Source organism: Musca autumnalis, unplaced genomic scaffold (genome assembly GCF_047663935.1).
Source record: "Musca autumnalis isolate F117 unplaced genomic scaffold, ASM4766393v1 scaffold_3, whole genome shotgun sequence".
Classification (NCBI taxonomy): Eukaryota; Metazoa; Arthropoda; class Insecta; order Diptera; family Muscidae; genus Musca; species Musca autumnalis.
The window spans coordinates 218,276,036-218,289,969 of record NW_027411866.1 but is presented as its reverse complement, the minus strand read 5'-3'; the positions used below and the strand labels follow the sequence as shown (position 1 = coordinate 218,289,969).

The 13,934-nt window shown below is 34.8% G+C and overlaps 2 protein-coding genes across 3 annotated transcripts in view; one reads left to right on the top strand and one right to left on the bottom strand.

Moving 5' to 3' along the window:
* Nucleotides 1-13,934, top strand: part of fog (folded gastrulation) — a 423,880-nt gene that overhangs the window by 153,515 nt on the left and 256,431 nt on the right. The gene's annotated exons all lie outside the window — the stretch shown is intronic.
* The window catches only part of LOC141398983 (uncharacterized), a 438,842-nt gene that overhangs the window by 272,983 nt on the left and 151,925 nt on the right, over nucleotides 1-13,934 (bottom strand). The window contains exon 2 of the mRNA XM_073976860.1: nucleotides 597-620. The gene's annotated coding sequence lies outside the window, so the exon portion shown is untranslated. The remainder of the gene's footprint in view (nucleotides 1-596; nucleotides 621-13,934) is intronic.

The window sequence follows — 13,934 nt, the reverse complement described above, 5'->3', positions numbered from 1 at the left end:
CTTAAATTTTTATTTAGTCTTCTTTCCATATCCACATGAAATGAGAGAGCGAACAATATAAATCCAGGACTTAATCATGCTAAAGTCGGTCAGGTCCGTTGCTCATTCCCTATTTCACCCAAAACTTTGTAAATACTTATTTATTGCTGATGGCAACACTGTTAAATTCATGTTAAAACCAATTTGTCATCAATCATGCAAAGTGTGTTAAATGACAATGTGGTTGTTTTCTTTTTTGTTCAAATGTTGATTTGTAAGTTATTGTGTTATTGTTAATGTTTTTGTTGTTTTATTGTAAGAACTAATGAAGAGATGCTAAATTTCTGTTATGTAAAGAAAGCGTCTGGCCGACCGTTCCTGTCCCCTGCGGAAACCAAATGAGTAAGCGTTTCTATTTTATACCTAAACTATAACAATGAGTATTACATCTCCTCTTCAGTTGATTTAATGCGAGAACCAGCTGGTAGAAACAGTGGGAGTTTGTAGTTACATTTATTTTTGTTCAAAAATATTGTGAATAAATATTGTAATCAATCAATTTTAAATAATAGAAAATGAATTGTCATTATAACTTTAAGACTCATAGTTTGAATTACCTTGTGCCAGAGAATACAGGATATCTGAAAAAGGAGTAAAAATACTAATTAAAATTAAGGCCAAAGAATATTGAGAGAAAAATAAAGAAAAATCAAAATATCTGTCGAAAGAAATATCATAACTTTCGTCAAAAATGTTTGAGATTTTTGTTTTTCAATCTGAAAATCACGATCTTGTCCCACTGTCACCATATGTTTGCGACATGTTGGGGCTGCATCTAATGTCCGCATCATTTGATGATAAATATCCAATGCTATTTAGATTTATCTATCGGCTAAAATGAAAGTCTCATGTTTGTTTGTATGAATGCAATGTATTTAATGTAAATGTCATGAAGCTGTGTACATCGTACCACATATTCATGTACATACATAGTATGTATGTAAGTACATGTTCTCTTGTATGAACATTTAAAACAAAGTGCGTGTATTAAATGCATGAATTTTGTATGACACTTTCTGTTGTTATTACAACTAAACAAATTAAACAGAAGAAAAACAGAATAGACAGACAAAGACTTCTAGAAGACAGATATGGGCATAAGTAAAACGACCCCACAAAGAGACAAAAGAAAGCCTACCGAATCTTACAGAATCCCAACAAAGCCCACAATACAGTGCCGTGATGCACCCAAAACGAGAGATGCAGAACAACAGCATGCCCCGCTGTTGGCGCTGAGATGCAATGTGGTGAAATGGGCAAGATGTTGGTGTTTTGTAAATATGCCAAGAATTCCTTATTGCTGCTGACATTTTAAACCCTCAACAACAGCAGCAACAACAACACATAACATCACTTTCGCTTACACAGTTCATGACTTGTACAAAGAATGATTCGAATAGAAGTGAAAATAATGATTGTGCGTATGTTGCTGTTGTTGATGGCAATGCTGATGATGATGAATTGTTTATGATATAATTTTTGATGTGGGAATGTAATAAAGAAACTCTAATCAGAGCAATGAACCATCAGGGTGTTGGAAATGAAGTTGGAAAATTGTATCAATAAACTATGAAGCAAAGTAGAGAGTGGGTTACATTCATGTACGCATGTACATATGTATGTATAAGTATGAAAGTGCGTTTTACAATATGTATTTCAAGCATTTCAGAATATAGAAAGAACTCTTTCATAAATTATAATTATACTACAATCAAATAATGTATATTTTAATTCCATTTTCAGATGATTTTTAACGCGAATACAAACTCCCAAATTTTGAGTTATTTCGGTAAAAAAATACATAAAAAACATTATATCGCTCTTAACAGGACCACAAGAAGTACTTTCGGTAAAAATGTCTAAACAATCCTCGAACAGCCCTTAAGCTGCACTTAAGCGACAATTTTGAACATTTGTGGGGGTGGTGACCGATAAAGTTTTCAAACATAGACCTCCTTGGAACTTGATGTATGTTTGGAAGAAATTTTAGGATCTCAAAACCTTCTATTTGAGTAGGTGCCGCCAGGTTATTAAGAGCTTTGGACATTATCTTATCTATGGACTTGCAACGGAAACAAGTAAAAAAGTAGTATTAAAGTTGCACTTGAAGGAATGGACCGACATAGTCCATTATGAAAGTGGATCTGACTTTGGGAGTCATATCTTTTCAATAGATATCGCACTAGTCATTTCAGTGGGTCATTTGGACCAGTATGCCAGGAAGCATGAACTTCTCTATGGAAAACATAATATCGCTGTAAACAGGATCACAGCCAATATCATCGGTATACATTTCCAAAGGATCTTCGAACAGACCCTAAACTGCACTTAAACAAAAATCTTGAACTTTTGCGGGGGAGGTACCTTAAGGACCAATAATGGCCATTTTCGAAGTTAAACTAAATTTGTAGATCCAAAGTGGTTTCCCTGTTCAAGAAGGTGTATCGTGCATACCATTTAATACTGGAAGTTGTTGACCGGTACTGCCCATCTTCGAACTGAAACTAAGTTTGGATAAAATATGACGAAGGACAATTTTTGGACCAAATTCGTTGACCAGTCCGACTGCTATAGTGCGCTCCAGCCACTACACATGGTGTCATAGGGATTTTTACTTTATTTGCCCCTGAAAAAACTTGTACCATCGTAAAGGGGGTCAGTGAATGGAAGTTGCTTCAACAAAAATCAAAGTGATTCGAGAGCAGGTCTTAAAGTGAACTTATGCGAAATTTTGTGTGGGAGGTACCCGAAGGAGTGGACAAATATAGTCCATATTCGAAGCTGATCTACACCTGGCAGATATATTAGGATGTGTAAAGTATGGACTAAATCGGTCACCCCCTTCAAGAGTTGACGTACGCACAATTTTTCTGAACATTTTTGAAATTTTGTGGAGGAGGTACCTAAAGGAGTGGACCGATATGACTTATTTTCGAACTTAAACTAAGTTTGCACAAAATATTTCGAAGGCCAAATGTTGGACCGAATCGGCAGATCTATTGGAGAATTATGCTGCGCTCCAATAACTACACACGGTGTCATTGGGGTTTTTTGCAACTTTCAGGCTATTTTGTCAAGAAGTATGGGCTTGCCCCTGATGAAACTTGTACCGTCGTATGGAGGGCCGTGAATACAAGTTGCTGCAACAAAAATCAAAACGATTCGAGAGCAGGTCCTAAGCTGAACTTTTCCGAAATTTTGTGTGGGAGGTACCCGAAGGAGTGGACCGATATAACCCATCTTCGAACTTAAACTAAGTTTGGACAATATATTGCGATTGCCAACTTTTGGACCCAATCGGTTCATCCGTTCAAAAGTTATCATGCGCACCAGCCAGACGGACGGAAGGACATTGCTAAATCGACTCCAAATTATCTTAAACACATTTCGTCCAAACCTACTTGGGGTCTAAAACCATTATTTCGATGTGGCACATTTTGCCCATATGAAAGTGTATATACCCTCGTTAGCATAAATGCTAAGGGTATAAAAATATACAGTCGGTAAAGGTGCCGATAAAGGATTCGAGAAGTGTTAATAAACTGCACTTGCGCCTAAAATTTTGAAAATTTGTGTGTGAAGTAATGAGTCGACCGATATAGTCGATATTCGAAGCTCACCTATTATTAAAATGTTTAACAATTGAACAATTTCATTTCGGGGCGGGGGAACCCTGGCCCCCTGTGCCAACCCCCAGCGTACATTCCTGATGGTAAGCACCATTTTTGGAAAAAATTTAACTTTTGGGGGGTAGTACACGAAGTAGTGAACCGATATGATCCATCTTCGAGCTTAAACAAAGTTTAAGTTTGAAAATTGCATGAAAGTAGGTTTCGTAGTTTTTTAAAAATAATGTATTGAAAAGAGTGGGCGTGGTCATCATTTTCAAGATGTAACATATCTAAAAAGTGGGTGTGGTCCGGTATTTTGGCTCCAAATGTGTACCAAAGGTACACACAACCCCGTTGTCTCCTAAAATTTATGCTGAAACCGATATCATCATAAGTTTGGCTTATACATATAGTGTTTAAAATAAAGGCATGGGGAAGTTACCCCATCTCCTCCGAAATTCATAAAATATACGTAAGAACGGCAAACCTTGAGCTAGATTGTAGATTAATTGGTAAATTTTTAAACCGACACATTCGCAATGTTTGCGAATATAGCATATTTTTTTAAATATCGCATAGGGGATGTACCCCGCCCCCTCTGGAAATAAATAAATTACGTAGCCTGCTCTTGGGAGCTGACAATTTCAGAAAAATCGGTTCAGCAGTTTTTTTGAAGAAATTTTAATTGAAAATTGAAAAAATTAGACGTAGTAAAATGTTCTTTTCATAAAAACCTACGTTGGGTTATGACGACATTTGATTTTTATTCATCAAGATATGGTTTTTTCAATATGGCAAAGAGAGGTACCCTGCACGCTTCGAAATTCAAGAAAATGCCGGGTGCCATCCCTGAAGTTTCAGGAAAATCAGTTCAGTAGTTTTGGAGATGTAACATACTTTAAAAAGTGGGTGTGGTCAAGTCTTTGGGTCCCAAACAAGTAGATATGTTCTGAGACACAACCACAATTGTCTCGCATATTAATTTCCAAACCGATGCATTCGTAATTATTGTAAATATAGCATTTTTAAAGAAATAGAGCCCTTTCCAAAATTCAACAAAATATGTAGCCCATTTTAACCGGGGCCATCCCTGCACATTCCCTGACAATTTCAGAAAAATCAATTCAGTAGTTGTTTTAGATAAGATAGAAATTGAAATTTAAAAAAGTTGGCGTAAAAGTGGGCATGGTCAAATGTTCTTTGCATAAAAACCTAAGTCGGGTTATGGCTAACATTTCAGAAAAAGAATTATCCAAATCGGTTTAGCCTTTCTCAACTGATGCCATTACCACGTACGACATTTAATTTTCATTTTTAAAGATATGGCATTTTTAAAGAAACAAGGTATAGGGGAAGTACCCCGTCCCCTCCGAAATTCAACAATTCAATGATAGTGGGATTCGAAAAATAACTACTTTTTCTATTTTTTTTTTTTTTTAATTTGTCAATGATTTTTTTTACTTTTAAACCAGTGTAAAACATCTATTATTTTAACAAACAAAAATTAATAAATTAAGAAAAAATTGTAATCACTCGAATCCCACTACCAAATAACTTCAAGAAAATCAAAGAGTACAATCATTGTTAAAACTTGATTTTCAGTATTAAATAGCGAAAATTGATAAAAAAAAAAAAAACAAAAAAATAACAAAAAAGATTTTTTTCAAATTGGAACAATATTAAAGAAGTTATGAGTATTTCTTTGCCAATAGTTTTTACAGAATTCGACTTTTTCACGGCGTGATAACTCTGGAACTGTTACTAAAAAAGTCTGAAACTAAACTAAAACGTTTTGCTGACGAGCAGTATCACCAAGGCAAAAAAGAAAGGAAATCGAAGACCATTTTTGAAAAAGAGTCCTATTTCTCTCAGAAATCTCCATATATATTTAATAGGGTCTTAAACGATTATTTCAATGCCTTAGCAACGATGAAACAAGTTTAGGATACCCTCTGTACTATGATGGAAGTAATACAAGGTGGCGCAAAAGTAAACTTCCTATGTTTTTGGCTGTAATTAAAAAAAAAAATGAAAAACTTTCATTCTTCTTGTGGATTATTTTTATTTGGTCTTTTAATTTTTTTACATCAAGTCGAGAATATATGTCAGATATTTATCTATACCGCCGCCATAGTTTATTGCCATTTGAGCCCTTTTTATAGCATTTTCCATCACTTTGGCCAAAACTTCCGGCGATAGGTCCTCACATTCTTGACGGATATTGTCTTTCAGAGCTGAAAGAGTCTGAGGCTTGTTGACATAAACCCGCGACTTCATAAAACCCCACAAAAACAAGTCTGGAGCGGACGGCCAGGAAATCTGCGACGAAATTCACGTTGTGCCAATGTCACCGACCGATTATTGGTCCAATAAATAGTCACCAATATTCCGCGTTCTGGAGCAGTGTAGCGTAACATTGTTTATTAACGTGTATTTCGCATGTGTTTACTACACAAATGTCAAAACAGAACTGACATTAGGGGCCAATCGCAAAGTTTATAGCCTTTTCTGATAGGAGGATTACTTTTGCGCCACCTTGTACAATAAGTAAAAATCGCAGCAGTGTCCGAGTTTTTTTTTCTATAGTCAGGCCAAGTTCGAAAAATGAACTACAGTCTGTCGCAAAAATTAGTATACACCGTTGAAACCAAAATGTATTAGCGATAAATATCACTATAACTTATTGAAATCAACGAACAATTAGTTTTATTTGATAGACAAGAAGGTTGTCTTCCGTAATAACAATTGAAAGTGCGCAATATTTGCATACATTAGCAAATGTACGGTTCGAATCCCAAAAATACCAAAATTTATGTCGCAAAAGTTAGTATACAACGGAGAATCCTCGTGGAACTGTGTAAAAAATTCTTGATATTTTTGAACACAATGAAACTAAATATGTCCTTAAGCTCATAAAGAGTATATTAATTGGTTTTAATGGCAGTTATAGTACTTATAGTGACAAGTCCAACGTACACTGGATCGTAAAATCCACAAAAATTGGTCATCTGCAAATACAACAACTGTAGCGACAAAATTCCGGTTGTTATATCCTGTTTATGAAATCTAAAGCCATGAAATGCTCAGAAAAGCTCTAAAGTTTCAATATGGGGTGATTTTGATCGAGTTTCGACTTGCCTTGTTTGAACAAACGGGAATGTCTTGAAGGAAACCCACACTTTTGAGGCCATTGTCCTTCTAAAACATGTGATAATCCTTAATCCTTACACATAAGGAATTTCCTTTTGAGTTAATTTTCTCACAAATGTTCCCCCTTTTCGTATTCCCACCAAAGTAAATAGTAGGAGAACCTCAAGTTCTGGTGTAAGCCCTACAGTGATACTCCACCACCACAGAAGGATATGATAGCTAATTTAAAATTTTAATACAGTGTTATAACGCATGGATTGTGCAAAAACGTTCTGAAAAACTGTGTTCGCTTCACTTAGAACCAAAATACAACTAAATGGATCAGTTAGAAATAGTTCATTAGACATTAGACACTATGGACACGAGAAGCATGTCCGATACTGCTAAAAGGTCGGTAGGACAGTATAACTGTAGGGCTACAACGGATCTTGAGGTTCTCCTACTATTTACTTTTGGTGGGAATACGAAAAGGGGCAACATTTGTGAGAAAATTAACTCAAAAGGAAAGTCCTTATGTGTAAGGATTAAGGATTATCACATGTTTTAGAAGGACAATGGCCTCAAAAGTATGGATTTCCTTAAAGAAATTCCCGTTTTTTCAAACAAGACGAGTCGAAACTCGATCAAAATCAGCCATATTGAAACTGAAGAGCTTTTCTGAGCATTTCATTGCTTTAGAATTCATAACCAGGACATAACACCCGGAATTTTGTCGCTACAGTTGTTGTATTTCTAGATGACCAATTTTTGTGGATTTTACGATCCAGTGTACGTTGGACTTATCACTATAAGTACTATAACTGCCATTAAAACCAATTAATATACTCTTTATGAGCTTAAGTACAGATTTAGTTTCTTTTTGTTCAAAAATATCAAGAATTTTTTACACAGTTCCACAAGGATTCTCCGTTGTATACTAACTTTTGCGACATACATTTTGGTCTTTTTGGGATTCGAACCGTACGTTTGCTAATGTATGCAAATATTGCGCACTTTTAATTGTTATTACGGAAGACAACCTTCTTGTCTATCAAATAAAACTAATTGTTCGTTGATTTCAATAAGTTATAGTGATATTTATCGCTAATACATTTTGGTTTCAACGGTGTATACTAATTTTTGCGACAGACTGTATATCGGCCCACGTTTTGTTATATCCCCGATATAAGGTTACCTCCCGATTTTAGTTATTTTGAGGGTCCTAGCTACATTTTGCGCATTTGAGGCTCCCAATGGTCACAACACATCTCCACCATAAATTGTCAACATAAGTCCATGTCTCGGTAGAAGTACCTCCCGAGTTTCGGTATTTTCAGGATTTTAGCTACATTTTTGGACCGAACTACCTGCAATTTACCATTTGAGGTTGCCAGTGGTCACAAAATATCTTAACCCTTATGACGGTGCCTCCCGATTTTCAGTATTTTGAGAATTTTAGCTTCATTTTTTGACCGAACTACTTGCAGTTTAACAGTTGAGGTTGCTAGTGGTAACAAAACATCTCCACCTAAAATTGTCAACATATGTCAATGATTTGGCAGAGCCTCCATATAACGATACTTCCCGATTTTCGGCATTTTGAGAAAATTACCTACATTTTTTCATAACTACCTGTAAATTGACGCTTGAGGTTTTTATTAAAACGTATATAGTGTCCCATCGAAATAATGGTTTTAGACCCCAAGTATGTTTAGGCGAAATCCGTTTCAGACAATTTGGAGTTGATTTAGCCATGTCCGTCCGTCTGTCTGGCTGGAACGCACGATAACTCTCGAACGGATCAACCGATTCGTTCCAAAATTTGGCTTTCGTAATATTTTGTACAAACTTAGTTTAAGTTCAAAAATGTGAGCGCATGATAACTCTTGAAGGAATCATCGATATGGCCCGTACTTTGCACATCGTGAAGATAAGGTTCCAATATGGAGACAATCGGTCCTCTCCTTCGGGTACCTCTCACACAACATTTCGGAAAAGTTCAGTTCAGGGCCTGCTCTCGAATCGCTTTGATTTTTGTTGCAACAACTTGCATTCACCGCCCCCATACAACGGTACAAGTTCCATCTAGGGCAAGTCCATACTTCCTGAAAAAATAACCCAAAAAGTGCGAGAAAAACCCCTATCGCACCGCACCGTGAGTAGTGGTTGGAGCGCAAGATAACTTTCGAACGGATATGCCGATTCGGTCCAAAATTTGGCATTCGTAATATTTTGTCCCACAAAAGTTCAAAAATATTTGGAAAAATTGTGCGCTCGATAACTCTTGAAAGGAGTGATCGATTTGGTCCATACTTTATACATCCTACTGTATTTAACAGATGTATGTAAGGTTTGAATATGGACTATATTTGTCCACTCCTTCGGGTACCTCCCCCATATATGACACCGTGTGTAGTGGTTGGAACGCAAGACAACTCTCGAACGGATCTGCCAATTTGGTCCAAAATATGGCTTTCGTAATATTTTGTGCACAATTAGTTAAAGTTCGAAGATAAGCCATATCGGCCCACTTCATCAGGTACCCCCACACAAAATTTCGGATAAGTTCACTTCAAGACCCGCGCTCGAATCACTTTGATTTCTGTAGAAGAAACTTGTAGTGGATTTCTCAATTACGACGGTAAAAGTTTTTTAGGGGCATTTTCATACATCTTGAAAATGTATACCGATGCTCTTCGTTGTGGTCCTGTTTGCAGTCATATTATGTTTTCAATGGACAAGTCCATGCTTCCTGGCATACTGGTCCATAATTATACGATAACCCACTGAAATGACTAGTAGGTGCGATATCTTTCAAAAAGATATGACTGCCAAAATGAGATCCACTTCCATAGTGGACTATGTCTGTCCATTCCTTCAAGTACCTCCTCCGCAACGCTTTTGAACTTTAATCCTAATAATTAATCCTTTAATCGGCAAGTTCAAATGTCCAAAAAGGGCCACAAAATTCTGAAAAGACCCTAACTACAATCGATCTGTCCAGAGATGAAAGTTTCAAATTACAGAGGCTGAGGGTAAATCTCTGTCGGTAAAGCCGACTGTTACTTTTTTACTTGTTTTTTACTAAACTACCTGTAGTTTGACTTTTGAGGTTCCCTGCAGTCACGAAACAGCTCCACCAAAAATTGTCAGCATAGGTCAACACTTTGATATATCCCCCATATAAAAAAGCTACAACCGATTGAAGACATTTGTAGATACACCTTCTGACCTAGTTTAGGCATTTGGGCATTCGTGGTCGGAAAACTTCTCCATCAAAAATCGTATGAACGAAAGAAAACTAGTTATTATTATTTCTGTATATTTTATGGTGGAGGATGAAAAAGTTCGATCCGGCCGAACTTAACGATTTTTTGCTTGTTGATATCAAAATATCCTTCACTAAAAGTGATTTGATGTGAAGAGTTCATTTTACTATGGCGTGGTACCGTGAAAAAAATAAATTTACTTTTAACCCCGAATTTTATGCTGCATTTGATTTGATTGCCAAAATTTGAATATTTCCCAATAAACAATAATCCTTTTGAAAACAATGTCTTTGTGTGCATTATTTGGAAAAGCTATTAAGTTCATAAAGTAGTTCTAAAAAGAAGCACAATAAAGTCGAACAACTTTATATGCTCCTTTCTTTCAAATTCTGATGGCGTTGATATTGACGATGATTCTTATTGTGGACCAAAAGACACGGACCAAACAACAACACCACTCATGATGTTGTTTTAATATATCGTCGTTCTTTCCCTTTGCTGACATTGTTTATTCATTGACACGTCTCATTTCGAAGTCATCCATAGAGTACACATTTCACTAAATTAAATTTCTTTTATTTTTTTCGGTACGTTTTTGACAAATATTTTGTTTTTCTCTTATTTCGGATTCATTCGTTCAGTCTGTCGTATTGTGTTTACACAACAAATGCATCATCTGGCTTGGTATTATTGTGTGCCCGTATTTAAAAGTACTTTGCGTACATATTGTGGTACAAGATGATACCAACAAACAGTTATCCATCCACATCCATACATCCATTTGAAACTACCAACCCGCTACTCACTCACTCTAGGAAGTTTTGGAACTGTGCAAACAACAACATCGGCAGCAGCAGCATCATCATCAACATCAATAAAAGGAAAATCATTTCGAGCTATGGCAAGAATAATGAAAATCTCTTGTGAAAAACACATACTTAGATGTTGATCGAAATCAAATATTAAGATTTTATTTTTTTGGGAATGATAATTAGTGATGAAGAAGAAGTGGTGGAGATGGATTTTTAAAACCGGTTACTTATCAGGGAAATGGAATGATTATATTTGACATTAAGTAAATTTATTCGAGAATACCGAATATTGTTATACCCCTTATGAGTGGTCTCACTAAAGAAGATCAATTTTTATCACCGAACCCGAAGGGCGTATATAGCGATGGGAAATGTAAGCCTGATGTTTTCTTGCCAACTTTGAAAGTGACAAAAGAAAAAAATATTCTTAAAAATCCACGCTTTGTTAGAGACCTAGAAAAATATTCTTAAAAATCCACTCTTTGTTAGAGGCCTGGAAAAAATTTTTTTAAAAATCCACGCTTTGTTAGAGGCCTAGAAAAAATATTCTTAAAAATCAACGCTTTGTTAGAGACCTAGAAAAAATATTCTTAAAAATCCACTCTTTGTTAGAGGCCTGGAAAATTTTTTTTTAAAAATCCACGCTTTGTTAGAGGCCTAGAAAAAATATTCTTAAAAATCCACGCTTTGTTGGAGGTCTAGAAAAAATATTCTTAAAAATATACGCTTTGTTGGAGGCCTAGAAAAAATATTCTTAAAAATCCACGCTTTGTTAGAGGTCTAGAAAAAATATTCTTAAAAATATACGCTTTGTTAGAGGCCTAGAAAAATATTCCTAAAAAATCCAAGCTTTTTTAGAAGCCTAGAAAAATATTCTTAAAAATCCACGCTTTGTTAGAGGCCTAGAAAAAATATTCTTAAAAATCCACGCTTTGTTAGAGGCCTAGAAAAATATTCTTAAAAATCCACGCTTTGTTAAAGGTCTAGAAAAATATTCTTAAAAATCCACGCTTTGTTAAAGACCTAGAAAAATATTCTTAAAAATCCACGCTTTGTTGGAGGTCTAGAAAAAATATTCTTAAAAATATACGCTTTGTTGGAGGCCTAGAAAAATATTCTTAAAAATCCACGCTTTGTTAAAGGCCTAGAAAAATATTCTTAAAAATCCACGCTTTGTTAAAGGCCTAGAAAAATATTCTTAAAATCCACGCTTTGTTAAAGGCCTAGAAAAATATTCTTAAAAATCCACGCTTTGTTAAAGGCCTAGAAAAAATATTCTTAAAAATCCACGCTTTGTTAAAGGCCTAGAAAAATATTCTTAAAAATCCACTCTTTGTTAGAGGCCTGGAAAAAATTTTTTTTAAAAATCCACGCTTTGTTAGAGGCCTAGAAAAAATATTCTTAAAAATCAACGCTTTGTTAGAGACCTAGAAAAAATATTCTTAAAAATCCACTCTTTGTTAGAGGCCTGGAAAAATTTTTTTTAAAAATCCACGCTTTGTTAGAGGCCTAGAAAAAATATTCTTAAAAATCCACGCTTTGTTGGAGGTCTAGAAAAAATATTCTTAAAAATATACGCTTTGTTGGAGGCCTAGAAAAAATATTCTTAAAAATCCACGCTTTGTTAGAGGTCTAGAAAAAATATTCTTAAAAATATACGCTTTGTTAGAGGCCTAGAAAAATATTCTTAAAAAATCCAAGCTTTTTTAGAAGCCTAGAAAAATATTCTTAAAAATCCACGCTTTGTTAGAGGCCTAGAAAAAATATTCTTAAAAATCCACGCTTTGTTAGAGGCCTAGAAAAATATTCTTAAAAATCCACGCTTTGTTAAAGGCCTAGAAAAATATTCTTAAAAATCCACGCTTTGTTAAAGACCTAGAAAAATATTCTTAAAAATCCACGCTTTGTTAAAGGCCTAGAAAAATATTCTTAAAAATCCACGCTTTGTTAAAGGCCTAGAAAAATATTCTTAAAAATCCACGCTTTGTTGGAGGTCTAGAAAAAATATTCTTAAAAATATACGCTTTGTTGGAGGCCTAGAAAAAATATTCTTAAAAATCCACGCTTTGTTAAAGGCCTAGAAAAATATTCTTAAAAATCCACGCTTTGTTGGAGGTCTAGAAAAAATATTCTTAAAAATATACGCTTTGTTGGAGGCCTAGAAAAAATATTCTTAAAAATCCACGCTTTGTTAGAGGTCTAGAAAAAATATTCTTAAAAATATACGCTTTGTTAGAGGCCTAGAAAAATATTCTTAAAAAATCCAAGCTTTTTTAGAAGCCTAGAAAAATATTCTTAAAAATCCACGCTTTGTTAGAGGCCTAGAAAAAATATTCTTAAAAATCCACGCTATGTTAGAGGCCTAGAAAAATATTCTTAAAAATCCACGCTTTGTTAAAGGCCTAGAAAAATATTCTTAAAAATCCACGCTTTGTTAAAGGCCTAGAAAAATATTCTTAAAAATCCACGCTTTGTTAAAGGCCTAGAAAAATATTCTTAAAAATCCACGCTTTGTTAAAGACCTAGAAAAATATTCTTAAAAATCCACGCTTTGTTAAAGGCCTAGAAAAATATTCTTAAAAATCCACGCTTTGTTAAAGGCCTAGAAAAATATTCTTAAAAATCCACGCTTTGTTGGAGGTCTAGAAAAAATATTCTTAAAAATATACGCTTTGTTGGAGGCCTAGAAAAAATATTCTTAAAAATCCACGCTTTTGTTAAAGGCCTAGAAAAATATTCTTAAAAATCCACGCTTTGTTAAAGGCCTAGAAAAATATTCTTAAAAATCCACGCTTTGTTAAAGGCCTAGAAAAATATTCTTAAAAATCCACGCTTTGTTGGAGGTCTAGAAAAAATATTCTTAAAAATATACGCTTTGTTGGAGGCCTAGAAAAAATATTCTTAAAAATCCACGCTTTGTTAAAGGCCTAGAAAAATATTCTTAAAAATCCACGCTTTGTTGGAGGTCTAGAAAAAATATTCTTAAAAATATACGCTTTGTTGGAGGCCTAGAAAAAATATTCTTAAAAATCCACGCTTTGTTAGAGGTCTAGAAAAAATATTCTTAAAAATAT